The sequence below is a fragment of the Polypterus senegalus genome, chromosome 12 (genome assembly GCF_016835505.1).
Source record: "Polypterus senegalus isolate Bchr_013 chromosome 12, ASM1683550v1, whole genome shotgun sequence".
NCBI classification, from domain to species: Eukaryota; Metazoa; Chordata; class Cladistia; order Polypteriformes; family Polypteridae; genus Polypterus; species Polypterus senegalus.
In genome coordinates, this window is record NC_053165.1 from 83,440,939 (window position 1) to 83,455,740 (window position 14,802).

The following is a 14,802-nucleotide window of genomic DNA, read 5'->3' on the forward strand; positions in this document are numbered from 1 at the left end:
TTTCCTCAGGATAAGGAAATAACTGCAATTTTTAATTTTGGATTGAACTATTCCTTCAAGTGCAATTTCATTTACATGAAGTCTCTTATACCATTTGGGCTGACTGCCTTGTGTTAATGGGTTTTCATTTTAAAGTGCTTCTTGTGTCAGACGACACATCTCTTTTAGTTGAAAAATATAAACAATCATTTAAACACAAGCAAGTGTAAAACACTGTGCTAAGCAAATATTTCCTCTTAGATATAGGAAATACACAGCATGTGCACCATTCAAAAATGTGCCTGAAAAACTTGAGGCTTATTTTTGAATCCTCCACATTGACACCTGGCTAAGATAAGTGACATAATGTTACCGCTCAGAAAAGTGTTTGAAGGAGTTTTTACCTCCTGCTCCGCAACCTGAAGCTGTGAGGTGTTGGTTAGGCCAGCAGAGGGGCACCTACCCTGTGGTCTGCGTGTGGATCCCAACACCACAGTGAAATGAAGAGGGCACTGGGCTATAAATGTGGCACCATGCTTCAAAAGACATGTAAAACCAAGATCCATATTCTTGAATAACCAAAAGTTGAAGAATGGCATTGATTGTGTGTGAAAAATAAAATGCTTTTCATTATTTTGGTAAATGACCACAGTAAAAAGATTGAATAAAGAAACTGACAGGGTACAGGAGGTACAAAGCAAAATCACCAGTGCTAAATTTACTCTTTTACTGTTACTAAGTTTGTATAATGTACTGGTGGATAGGATTGACCAGCATTGTTGGGCTGAATGGTCTGTTCTCATTGCAACTGTTCTAATCTACAGAAAACTTTACTTTTGTTATTTCCAGTTTTATTTTTATTTTTTTAATTTTCTATATGAAATCCACCACCTTTTTGCGAGTTCCTTAAGTTTTTTTCTACAACCTCATTTTACATTTAGTTTGTGAAGTAGCAACTTAGCTTTGATTCTATACATTTACTTGGAACATTTTTGCCACAATTTTTGTTGTTTCACGATCATCGCTATTTGTGCTACTGTTGTTAGGAAGCTTCTCCTATTGTTTGGGTTATGTCCTCGATGTCATAACCTTTATAAACGACAAGACAGGCTTAAAAGATTGTTGAAAAATGGAGTCCCTATCCATGTTGGTGGATTCCAAACTTTTTCTGTCAATCATTCTTTTGCTCAGATTAAATAAGTTTTCAGAAAGTTTTCTCTGGTTTCGATGCATGGTAGCATTTGAGAATTTGTTAATGGTGTGCTGGATTTTTAGGATTTTGATTCTTTTCACCATTTGATTACATCTTTTCTCTTGTCTATTTAAAAAAAAAAAAAACCACACCAGTTTTCCAGTGGAACAGCTTTCATGTCTATACTTTAAATTATACTTTAAAGACCAGTGTTTTTGCTGTACCTGAAAGGCAAAGTGCTTTTAAATCATCTAATGTGTGCACAGTTCTTTCTCTCAAAGTCAAGTCAAGTCAAAGTCAAAGTGAACTTTATTGTCATCTCAACCATATACAAGTATACAGATAGACGAAACTGCGAAGCTCAGGGTCCACAGTGTAACAACATGATGTGAAAATAATCTCTGTACATGCACCTCTACTTCACGTCGATTGTCTTCTGATCCTGACCTAAAACCACTAATCCTATCTTTGAGACATTTGTTTTGTAACTTTTTTTTTTTTTGGTAATAAACAAAAAGTAGCAGCCTCAAATCTTCAAATGAATTCTTTGACAACATTGCCATTTTACTCAACAAAGCATTTCAGTTTCATTTATTTATACAACTTATCAGAACTACCAGTGTTATTTTGGTTTTGATGGCAATTATTTATAAGGATAAGGATAGAATTAGTCACTCAGCCTTTTCATTTGAAAAATGCTGACAAAAACAAAATAAGTGAAAAATTGCCCGATCTTCAATGCGCAAAAAATGCGAACCTAGAATGAAAAAAAAAAAAAGTTTTGGTTTTTCAGAGCTTTTCTGACTTTGAATTGAAGATAAAGGATAGTGGACATGTGCTGCCTCAGATGGAATGTTGTACAGAACATCTGGTAAGATTTTATTGCAAAGAGAATCAGAATTGCATTTACAAGTACTTTGATAAGCCACTTCTTTATAAAACCCACACACCTCAGATTTACTGCAAAAAAATAAAAAATGTACAACCCATATATAAAAATTCAGAAATACAGTATTCATTTTTCACTAAACTGTCTAATTAACACTCTATTCTGTTTTAAATTGGGTTCACTAATAAATCAGCAGACTCTTCACTCTATAGGTTGTGGTACATGGCCAGCTGTTCATCCCTGCCAATACCCCCAGGCCACCAGATGGAGCCCTCCTTGCAGCATGGAGATGCCCCGAATGCCAGCAGGGAATTATGAACAGTGGACTTTAAATGCACAGCCCTGCTGGATGCCATGGGGGCCGCCAGGAGTCACTGCAGGGAGGCCCAGGGACTATTTTCCCTACACCCCGGAAGTACATCCCAGTAACATGGACAGAAAAAATGACGTGCCTCCGGGATGAAGAAAAGGAGTTTTTACCTGACCCGGAAGTGACAGAAAGTCACATGGACTGAGGGACAAACACTTACGGGTCAAGGACTATAACAGACTCTGGGAAATCCCAGACAGACGAGCCGAGTTGGGAGGCAGGGTAGCTAAGCGTCTGGGAGTGGAGGATTGTGATTTGATTATTGGAGAATTGATTTGATTATTATTTATGAGAAGTGTGGAGAGGAGTGTGCTTTGTACAATTTATTATTATAATAAATATTCATCTTTGGACTTTTACCTAGTGTCTGACGTGTGGTCTAAGGGTTCAAGGGAGCGAGAGCGTCCCTAATCTGTCACAAGGTCTAAGAGCTCACGTGTCACTGCAATACTTTATATACTATTAACAAACCAGTAGTGGCTCTCTATACTACTACACAATTGAGAAATCAGTAAAACAATACAGCCGGGTTTTTTTCCCTTCTTCATAATGGTAAGACGCTTTCAGTTATAGTAAACTCATTTTTGAACTTTCACATCAAACAACAACTCAAAGAGTACATCATTTGAAAACAGCAGATCAGATAGCTAGATAGATCGATACTTTATTAATCCCAAGGGGAAATTTACATACTCCAGCAGTAGCATACTGATAAAAACAATATTAATTAAATTGCGATAAAAGCACAGTGCAAGTTAAAAAATGCAAGGTGGAGAGTGTGAGGCAGGTATAACAGTCTATAATCTTGTGTAGTGTTAACGTTTAGTCCCCCAGAGTGGAACTGAAGAGTCGCATAGTGTGGGGTCTCCTCAGTCTGTCAGTGGAGCAGGACGGTGACAGCAGTCTGTCGCTGAAGCTGCTCCTCTGTCTGGAGATGATCCTGTTCAGTGGATGCAGTGGATTCTCCATGATTAACAGGAGTCTGCTCAGCGCCCGTCGCTCTGCCACGGATGTCAAAATGTTCAGCTCTGTGCCTACAATAGATCCTGCCTTCCTCACCAGTTTGTCCAGACGTGGGGCGTCCCTCTTCTTTATGCTGCCTCCCCAGCACACCACCGCGTAGAAGAGGGCGCTCGCCACAACTGTCTGATAGAACATCTGTAGCATCTTATTGCAGATGTTGAAGGATACCAGCCTTCTAAGGAAGTATAGTCGGCTCTGTCCTCTCTTGCACAGAGCATCAGTATTGGCAGTCCAGTCCAACTTATCATCCAGCTGTACTCCCAGGTATTTATAGGTCTGCACCCTCTGCACAGTCACCTCTGATGATCACGGGGTCCATGAGGGGCCAGGGCCTCCTAAAAACCACCACCAGTTCCTTGCTTTTGCTAGTGTTCAGGTGTGGGCGGTTTGAGTCGCACCATTCCTTGTCCTTGATTAGGTTCCTATACTCTTCCTTCTGCCCACTCCTGATGCAGCCCACCATAGCAGTGTCGTCAGCGAACGTTTGCACGTGGCAGGACTCCGAGTTGTATTGGAAGTCTGATGTATGTTGGCTGAACAGGACCAGAGAAAGTCCAGTCCCCTGCGGCGCTCCTGTGCTGCTGACCACAATGTCAGACCTGCAGTTCCCGAGACGCACATACTGAGGTCTGTCTGTGAGATAGTCCACGATCCACGCCACCAGGTATGAATCTACTCCCGTCTCTGTCAGCTTGTCCCTAAGGAGCAGAGGTTATGAACAGGAAACAGCAATTCTAAAACTTGTGTTAATGACTATTGATTATCTAATTTAATAGTTTACAGACAAAGCATCTTGTTCTTATACCACAACTTAAACTAATCTGAGAGTTCAGTGTTCAGCTGCTCAATTATGATTTACTACAGATTGTGAATAAGGAGACTACAAGCAGTTGGCAACTTAAAGGAAACAGGTGCTTCCATACAGATGCAGTCATTGAAATAATTAAGCTATAAACATTACTTTGTGCTTAAATTCAGATACTGTATACAAATGCTGGGCTGACTCAGTTTTTCATTATGTTCATTACCAAAGTTGAAAACAGAAAACTCCATGGCCTTGAAAGGTTGACTGTTGAGGCACATTTAAAGAATGCACAGACAGACGGACAGACAAGAAAGAAAAGAGACAGGCAGGAAGGGAAGGACAGACAGATAGATGTGAAAGGTAGTATTAGATATTAGATAGAGAGAGAGAGACAAAACTTAATTTGTCCCAAGGGGTCAATCAGGTGTTTTTACAGACACTCAGCGTTAAATAAATAACAATTGTCCTAGTAGTGTTTCATCAAACACTTCTGCTGAATAATTTGTTGGCTGAAAATGCTCATGTGTCAGAGAGAGGAGATGCAGCATCCACCTTAAAAAAATGATAACCATCTGTGTGTCTGTCTTTAGGTCCATCCAGTTGCTAAGTCTCTGTCATCCCAATCGATAACACATATTAAACATTAACACTGCTTTTACGATTCCCATACCAAATAGCATAACAAGGACATATGCACTGCAAACATTAAACGATGAGGTGACCAGTCTTAAGACGGTAGCACAACAAGTTGTTTATAATGGCAGTCAGTTTTGTCTTCATTCTCTTATTTGCTACTACCTCCAGGAGGTCAATAAAAACTGTACTTTGCTAATGACTCATGGGGAATATTGGTAAAAATAATGTTGGCATGGAAGCTGAACTGAAACACATCATCAGCTAGCAGCAACTGTGTAAGAAAGTGCAAAGCCCTTGATCGTACTGTCCAAGTATTGATTTGAGATGCAAGGAAAAAACACGTAATTACCTCTTGATCTTTTTTTTTTTTTTGAGCAGTGAAAAAAAAGCATCTGGTCAGATAGGTAATCTTTCACACTGTTCTGAAGACACAAACAAGTGTGTTTGTGGTTTACAAAGTACTTTGGACTCAAATGTCTTTGTTTTACTCCTTTAATTGCATCATAACAATGGCAACTAATTACCAACCAAGTCTAAAGCTACTTCAGTGTCAGACCCACTAACTTGATCATTAGAAAATAACAGCTTAAAACAGCCCAAACACCTGAAAAAGCCAAATAAAAATAAGATAATGATAATGATGATAAAAACCTTCAAAGCCAAGATGCCAGAAGCTGAAAGCTTCTTATCGGACCCACTAACTTGCCCATTAGGAAATAACAGATTTAATAGTCCAAAAAGCTGAATAAAAATCAGACGGATGATGGATAATGAGAATGATAAAAAAATTTTAAAAGCCAAGATAAATTAAATGATCTTATTGTAATTATGCATAAATTCATGCTACTTTCCAATAAAATCTACTAAACCCAGTTTATAATTTCTGGTGTTAAGTCCTTCAACTTTCTGTGCTGTTTGATGTAGAGTCTACCTCCTCAATTGTTGAGTGTCATTATTTGGCTACAATTAAGGAAGCAACATCACCCCAGAAAAAACAGGCGAATAAATAGAAAATTGACAAAAGTCAAGAGGCTAAAATTGTAGCAAAAATGTGACAATTTCTAAATTTGTTATGAATATTAACCTCACACTACTGCTCTTTTCAAAATGCAGAAGTTAAAAAAAAATCTAATTAAATTAATAAGAGGTAAAATGAGTCATTGTTTGTGAAACTGAACGCAATATGAACCTGCAGCCACAAGAGTCCTTTATGATCACACTTTGAAACATTGGTAAAGAGCCTTACTAAACTCCTACATTTAATAACTATAACTCCAATACACATACACATTGTCTTACGCTTACAGAGAAATAAATCCTGCACTATCTTTAATATCTGAAACTGCAGACACAAATTAGCCATCTAATGGGAAAGAAGCAACATAAATAAAATGTATTATTATTATTTAAAATGCCAGATGTCATTAAACGCATTAACCAATTTCTAATTAAGTAAAAGGCTGGAACAACACACTACACTTACTGAACTGAGTTTGACACCTCTGATTTATAATGCGTCTTCTTAAACCGGGATGATTCAAATAGAAAATAAAACAAATACACTGTACATTTGTGTATGTCTTCTTGATACTACAGTAGAATCATTGTTTTGCTGAACTGTGACTGTTTACTACAGGGACTTTATAGGATATCGATTAAAATGCATAAAAGTAAAATATAGGATTTTTTTTTTATATATAGACAGTCTGTGATAAATCAAATGATTGCTTTACATATGACTTATAAACGCTTTAGGGGGATGAAAACAACAAATAATTAGGAGCCACTAGGGGCAGCAGGCCAAATATAAAACAAGTAGGCAGCTGCCATGAGCTGCAAGTGTGCTTGATGGGCAGCAGATCGTACACATGAGGATGATCTTTAAGACACGTGCTTGTTGCCAGCAGTGGGAGTTACCCGTTGATTAGAATTATTTAGACCATAACTGTGGATTGATAGGCGCTTACAAGTCTAAATGGTTTATTTGGGGTAAGAAGATAAGCATTTTATTTTATCATTATGATTCTAAAAAGGATAGGAAGCCAGTTGCATCAGTCTTGCTAGCTTTGCAGGCAGCAGTCTCTATGGTATAAATTAATCTGGGAGAACCTCACAAATTAACATCTACTGCTTTAAAAGCAATATGTACAATGAGTAAAGATCTTAAATCCATTACTCTGTGGCTCAGAAAACTTAGAGGTCCACTTAATTGTCATAGGACTGAAACACTTTGGACAAGAAAGCACCAAGACACCGTTGCAACGTTAAAGATTTAACCACATGTGGTGGTCTGAGATACATTTTTATATTTATTCTTAAAAAAAAAATCTAAGTTGCCTTTAAAGCTTGCATATTGTAATCTTTTTAGTTAGCCAATAAAAGGTGTCATTTTGCTTGGCTTTTCTCTACAAGATAAAAGAAAAATACAGCACAATAGTACATAAAATGTTTAAAAACTTTCATGCTTCTGATTTGTTGCAATCTGGGTTTTGGTGCCTACAACCTAGCCAAACAGAACATAAGATTTTCAAACCATCCTAATCCTAATCCTAATTAGCAGTCTTAGGTGGTCAAAGTCCATCCTGCCAACACTGGCCACAAGACAGGAAACAGTCCTGTGCAAGTTCATCACCAAGCCCTACAGCACACTAGTCCAGCAGGATAATTAGGCACATGAACCTACATTCAGAATGAGTTATAGCACTTAATTCATGTAAAAGATTATCATCATCTGCTTCATAAACTTGGTCCTCCTTATAGGTGTCAAATCACTGAAGGGTCCAACCTTGAAATCTGGTTACCACATACAAGAGTTCACCCAGAAAGGTTCATGTTTTTGACAGAAATAAATACTATTCTTTATCATAGTAACATTAAATTGATTTTAAAAATAGAGCCAAGACATTAATGTTGCAAATGGCTTCAATTTCTTGAAATCACGGTTTTGTAATTTATTATTCACATACAGTATGACTGCAAAGCATAGTTTCAGCCACTATTACTCCAGTGTCCTAATGGTAAACTCTCTTAGCTAATCTTTAATTGATCAAATGATTTTGAAGTTTATAAAGAAAATTTATAATTAAGTTAGCACTAATCCTGTAATTCTGCTGAATAAAGCAAGTAAATTGCCTTTCCTTGGGTTGCCAGGTACTGGCATTCATAAAGTTAAATTCTGGGTTAACAAATGGCCAAAACTAAACAGCTTTCTCAAAGAACACATCAGTCTATTAGTATTTTGGAAAATAAAGGTTATTCAATGTGACAATTTGCCAAAAAGCTGAAAATTCACACAAAGGTGCCCACTACCGTCTTATGAGACGGCAGGATAGAGAGATGATAGACAGGATCTAACTAGGTCTGACATTGTGGTCAGCAACACAGGAGCGCCGCAGGGGACTGTACTTTCTCCGGTCCTGTTCAGACTTCCAATACGATTCGGAGTCCTGCCACGTGCAAAAGTTCGCTGACGAGACTGCTATCATGGGCTGTATCAGGAGTGGGCAGGAGGAAGAGTATAGGAAGTTAATCAAGGACTTTGTTAAATGGTGCGACTCAAACCACTTACACCTGAACACCAGCAAAACCAAGGAGGTGGTGGTGGATTTTAGAAGGACCAGGCCCCTAATAGACCCCGTGATCATCAGAGGTGACTGTGCAGAGGGTACAGACCTATAAATACCTGGGAGTGCAGCTAGATGATAAATTGGATTGGACTGCCAATACTGATGCTCTGTGTAAGAAAGGACAGAGCTGACTATACTTCCTTAGAAGGTTGGCGTCCTTCAACATCTGCAATAAGATGCTGTAGATGTTCTACCAGACAGTTGTGGATAGTGCCCTCTTCTATGTGGTGGTGTGCTGTGGAGGCAGCATAAAGAAGAAGGACGCCTCACACCTGGACAAACTGGTGAGGAAGGCAGGCTCTATTGTAGGAATGAAGCTGGACAGTTTAACATCTGTAGCAGAGCGACGGGCGCTGAGCAAACTCCTGTCAATCATGGAGACTCCAATGCATCCACTTAACAGTGTCATCTCCAGGCACAGGAGCAGCTTCAGCAACAGACTGCTATTACTGTCCTGCTCCACTGACAGACTGAGGAGACCCCACACTATGCGACTCTTCAATTCCACCCAGGGGGTAAACGTTAACATTATTCAGTTATTGTCTGTTTTTACCTGCATTGTTATCACTCTTTAATTGAATATTATTTTTTGTATCAGTATGCTGCTGCTGGATTATGTGAATTTCCCCTTGGGATTAATAAAGTATCTATCTATCTATCTAGGAGTTCCAGATGCACAACTGCATTAGAGGAGAAGGACATCAGTGTAGTGTGAGAAAAAGATGCCTTACAGGTCCCAAGCTGGCTGCTTCATTAAACACATGGTTAACATGGTCCAAAGAACATAGACATAGGATTTGGATTTCTGAGTGATTCCAACCTTTTGCTCATTTTAACCTTTTCTTTTTAACCAACTTCTTCATTAAAACTCCACATACAAGGGCAGCATTTAGAGTGGTCTTTTCACTATGTACAAGTTAATCACCGTTTCTCCCCACAATTCCAGTCACATACTTCCTAGCTTATATAATTCCCAACAATGTGGCACACAACAGAGGACTCTGAACGAAAAACAAATGAAATGTTTTGTTTCAAACCCTCCTTTTTTAACTGCATGAAGTAACATTCAACTTTCAAAAGCAGGCAGTGTGGTTAAGGCTTTAGACTACAAACACAGAGGTATGTCTGTGGGCTAAATCCTGATACTGTGTGACCATGAGCAAGTCACTTCACCTGCCTGTGCCAACTATATCTCAAATTCCAAATTTGCCTTGGAAAAGGGTGTTAAATAAATGTTTCTTCACATGCACCATAGGAGTACCATGGCATCTGTTATCTGCTATCCATGCTGTGTATCACAAAAATAACAGTACCAGACTATTTGCCTAAAAAATACAACTTTCAGAACAAATTCCAGGAAATGTTTACAGACAGAGGCAGGTTTTTCTGTAGTTATTCAAGTCAAAATGATTTCTAAGCAGGTGCTCAGTGAAGCTAAATACTCTCAAGCAGTTGGGTATTCTGATTTTTTTTTGCTTTCAATCAGCATTATGGTGATGTATCTACTTTTTCCTTGTGTTTTTCAGCTATATTATTGAACGGATGGTGTGCACAGCTGTTAAAGTAAACCAATGTCTGTCTACATGAAAGACTATTAATACAAAATTTGCTTATTTTAAGAAAAAGAAATGGATATGCTACAATGTTTCAAAATAATATTCAACCCCAATAGTTTGCTACATTTTACTCTGTCTACGAATGTAAAATACTACGTATTGAATGTGAACAATATATATTTTATCAATTGCTGTTAGTGAGTGAGTCATTTATGTTTTTTAGTGAAATGTGTGTCATGGAATTAAATGTATATATTATATGAATGCTTTACTGAGGATAAGCATGAAAAAAATATTTGAATGACTTTGTGACAGATAATAAAATAAAGCAACTAAACTAAATTGTTACTTCTTCCCCTGGTTACCTATAAAGATTTTCATGCTATGACAAACCAAATAAAAAACGTCACAACTTTTTACAGTTTACACCAAATAAAAAAGAGAAAAAAGTAATACAAGGTGTCCATGCTAATTATAATCACATATCCTAAACTTGTTCCAAGGACTTGTGTTTTGTCAACTTGATCTTACATACCTTGGAGGAAAACTGTGTCCCAGTTCATAAGTCACTGGTTACTTTGTTTCAAATGTTAAGTAGTAAGGTTCTATCAATCCTCAACATTGAGCGGTCTATCCATCCATCCATCATCCAACCCACTATATCCTAACAACAGGGTCATGGGGGTCTGCTGGAGCCAATCCCAGCCAGCACAGGGCGTAAGGCAGGAATCGAACCCCGGGGAGGGCGCCAGCCCACCACTGGGCACACCCACACACCAAGTACACACTAGGGACAATTTAGAATCACCAATGCACCTAACCTGTATGTCTTTGGACTGTGGGAGGAAACCCACACAGACACGGGGGAGAACATGCAAACGCCACGCAGGGAGGACCCGGGAAGCGAACGCTCCACTGCGCCACCGTGCCACCTTGAGAGGTCTAGGAAAGAAAAATATGACCTCCTACACGGACATTATGATATTCCTACACAGTCACAGCTTGCTTGAGTCCCATGTGTTACATTCTAGAAAGGAGGTTGAGAACTACAGATGCCTGGTCTTCACTTCAAAAGTCACCTTCTGAAAAGGTAGATGTGGATTGTTAATCGGGGAGAAAGAAAAAGAGAAAGGACAAAACTCCAGGTGCCTATTTTGCCATTGACTTTGAAAATCAATAATCCCAGCATGCCTGAAATGGAATCCTTATTTTTTCTCTTTCAAGAAAGAAACTAAAAGAGCGTCAATCAAGCCACAACAATAAAGTGCTTTCACAGTCTGGGGGGTTGATGTGAAACAAAGAATGTGCAAAAGGAGAGTTCACCAAAGACCATACCACTTCTCCTATGTATATTATATTATATTACAGTATATATACTTTGGTTAAATGTCCTAATTAGTTTTATGTCTGAAAAATTAAAGATGATAAATATCAATCTTTAATAACATAATGATGATATTTTAAAGGCCAGTATACCTGCTCAGTAGTTGCTGTCAATTAAGTATTCATTAAGTGTCATTTTTAACACTGGCTTAAAGCTTATATCTACAGTTACATCTTTCTTTCTTTTCTTTACAAAAGAGATGGTGTTGGTTATGCCCTATCATCCCTGGCTAATACAGCAACTACTTATGACAAGATTCTCATTCATCTGCTAGCGAAAAGCACATTTTTTTCTTATACATAAAAGATCTGACAGCTTTAGAATACAATGTAGAAAAAGCTGCTAAACTGTAAAAATTAGGTATCAGCACCATTTATACCAATTGTATTTTTAAAGCTCCTATCACACACATACTGTACATATTACCTTAACTTGTACTACAATACTGTGCTTGGCAAGCCTCATCTAATTATTCTCATTTATCTATGTTAAAAAAGAAAATCCAAAAGTTAGATGCAGTAGTTATTAGCAGTAAGATGAACATGCTTAGTTTTTGTATGAGCCTTAATGCTGATCACTACAAAACATCAAAAACATGAGGGAAGTGCAGAAGTTCAGGCATAATCAATAATTTCCAAAGACTAATTTAAAAATATCAGTAAACTGGATCAACCATTCACAGAGCACTGAACTACTTACCAGAGATGCACATCATAAGTACTGCATTGACAAGAAGACGCCAAAGACAGTACGCAATATCACCTAATGGTTATGCTTGTGATCAAAATGTAATTGAGATTTTAAAATGTTCTGATGTGAAAAGTCTGTCAAGAAAAATGACATTTAAAAGTACTGATTGTTCAGTACATCATCAGACAGACAACAGCCAAGTTAGAATAATCAATCAGAAAATATCTAATAGATTTGATTATTTTGTGACCCGATTTGCAAAGACAATAAATGCAAGTGACAGATAACAGGTGAAACACATTTTGCTGCATAATAAATATTTCTGTTATACAGTAAATTTAACAGGAATCAGACACACAAAATTCTGTGTAATAAAAGCAGACATTATAAATAAAGGCAGCAATTAAAAAATCATTTCTAAACAGGCGGAATCTGAAGAGAAACCTACACAGCATGCCTCTATGAAGTTTAAAAGATAAGATGGTGCTGTCAATCCTTTCATAAACTGTGACCTTGTCAAGGTGGATGGGTTTTTATATGTCAGTTATTGTTATAGTAATTATGTCAGGGGCATCGTGTACCGAGTATAGCTATCCTTGGCTAACTGGTAGTGCAGGAATATTCAACAGTTAGGTTCATATTATGGTCCTTGTCAAACTCAAGTAAACAACTTAACTTCACTCAGACCAGGTATATTCGGACAATATTCATAAGGTTTACAAGCACCATAGGCCAAGAGAACCCAAGAGTCATCATGCTCACTGAGAAAAAAAAAAAAAACATGCAGGCAGGCCAGGGAACAAGACGTTGTTGTGATGTCTATACCTGAAACGGTGCTTGAACTTTTACAAGAAAACGAAAAATATCAGGAAGAATATCAGTAATACACAGTGTTGGCACTGGTACCTGCTATTGTGGAGTTTCCACATAGTGGCTTACCACTTGAAAACATACCATCTCCTGATTCTGTATTCCAACAGGAGTACACAATGCAGATGACAAATAGGAAAAGTGTGACTGGATGACAAGACAATCCTTAAATGAGTATAAGTAATGATTTATTACTGAACCTGTAAGTGTGTGTGCTATTCATGGATTTGCATAACAAAACATTCAAACACAGGTATGTTGATACGAGGACCTATTGCAATGGTAGCATGTGTCAAAGGTAAATGATTGACTCTACAGTCTGGTTACCTTATCAGAGGTCCAGGAACAGATACAGAAGACCCAAATACATAGTGGAAGCATCATGGGAATGGTTTGCAGATATCTTAATGCAAGATACATTTTTCATTAACCTCCAGTTGGCTTCTCCCAGGTACTGGACTGTCCCTGTTTAAACCACAGTAGTGGAATTGACTGAAAGAATCAGTGTCCAAATGTTGGTTGGTGCCTGTCATGGTAGCTATTCTAGGACCAAGTGATGTACAGCAATAGTACATGAAGCTGTCAAATAAGGAAAATACAATAAGGCCAGGGTGGTAGCTGGATGTAAGTAAAATATATTGACAGTAGGAAACCCAGTAAAGTAGCGGAAAGCCCATGAATAGAAGGAATTTATAAAACAAGTTAAGAGGTAGACTTTTGTGGAAAATCAACCACTACTCAGGAAAGGTGTGGCTAGCAAGAGCTGTTGTCATCATGGCTGAGAATGCATGAATTCACTAACCTTGACTGGTGAGCTGACTGGAAAGAAAGAAGATATATATAATAACAGCATTTCAGCACACTGTAAGCGGCTCAAAAATAATAGTTCATTGAAATAAAAAGAAGACAATGACCAAAATGTAAACCTATTTCAGACACTGCTGCCAACTAAAATTAAAATACCCCTCACCCAAAAGCTTTAAAAAGTACATAAGTGGAAAAGCAAACAATGCGTCAACTCCTTTTTCATCTCTCACTTCTGCAAGCTCACATGTACTGTAGATCATCTCCATTTAGGTAATGTACCTATTTAGTAGTGTGAATGTATAACAATGTTGATGATGAGAAAGACTACCATTGCTGTCTATTTTTCAGATTCATAAAAAGTTGGAGCCTTTTTTTCTCTAATGCAAATGCCATATATGGGGAATTCATCTTTGAATGAGAAAGAAAAAAAAAAACAAACTGAATGATCTGTATGCCACCTGGAGGGATGTTGCTAGGTAACCAAGCAGCTAAAATGATGAGAAAAAACTGCTGATAGAAAAGGCAAAAAAGACAAGATACACACATACCTTGCTGTAAGGAAAATGTATCACGAAAGCGTAAATTAATCAAAAGAAGGCCGCGTATTGTTAGTGCTTCAGCTTAATAATGTAACACTCACTGATAAGTCATGTTTCTCATTACTGCATGAACACTGAAGCACATGAGCAAAAGATTAAAAAAAAAAATGATGTTGCATTCCTCATCTGAATGAATATATTCTAAATCTTAGCACTATGTAGTGTGCTCTGCATAACACTTAACATTAAAAACTCTTACAGTCATCACAGAAAGCGGATTTGCACTTTGCGGTTTCAAGATTAATTTTAAAAGAAACTGGAACCTTTTGCTCAAAATTTTAGATACCTCTGAAAAACCCTAAGGTATCAACTTAATGAGTGCAGCAAGTCAGTCAGGAAGAATAAAGCTACACTTCTGGGTACAAACAATTCATTG

General features: G+C 37.8%; 1 protein-coding gene across 1 annotated transcript in view; it reads right to left on the reverse strand.

The window, feature by feature from the left end:
* Nucleotides 1–14,802, reverse strand: part of pde4a (phosphodiesterase 4A, cAMP-specific) — a 640,523-nt gene that overhangs the window by 585,294 nt on the left and 40,427 nt on the right. The window lies entirely within an intron of this gene.